Below are 549 nucleotides of genomic sequence, written 5' to 3' on the forward strand. Positions count from 1 at the left end.
CGCCGCTATCCGGGAGACTGATTCCAAAGCGCCTACTCGCACAGGCCGCAAAACACTGCCGCGCTGCGCGGGGAGCTTCTTCTGGAGGTCTTCCTAGTGCCCGGCGTGCATTGCGGCCAGGGGCGTGGGGAGGAGGATCATAGAGAAGAGCGCGTATAGATAGTCTTCACTCTTGGCTCTGAATCACCACGCAGCGGCGAGTCACCATAGAGATGGAGCGCCTAATGAGGGCTAGAAAGTCTTGAGCCGTCATTTACGACCCACCCTGCCATTTTTGATTGGAGCTGATTGAATCTTATGATTACGCGACGCCATCTTGAGGTCAAGGTTCCTGCTGGACTCGGTGTGAGGACTGTAAAGAGGGCTTCCCGCTTTCGGTAGTTCGTGTTTTGGGGGTCAGAACCTTGCTTTGTGGCTCACTGAAGTTCGATGGGCTGATAACTGGGTCTCACGCAGCTCCTCAGTAGAAATCCCAAGTGCTAATCCTAGAAAACTACTGTTGATACCAAGAGATAAGTGGCTAAGGCTGTGGTTTTGAAAAAGTGCGCA

This window comes from Bison bison, unplaced genomic scaffold, assembly GCF_000754665.1.
Source record: "Bison bison bison isolate TAMUID 2011002044 unplaced genomic scaffold, Bison_UMD1.0 scf7180017864368, whole genome shotgun sequence".
In the NCBI taxonomy this organism is placed as follows: domain Eukaryota; kingdom Metazoa; phylum Chordata; class Mammalia; order Artiodactyla; family Bovidae; genus Bison; species Bison bison.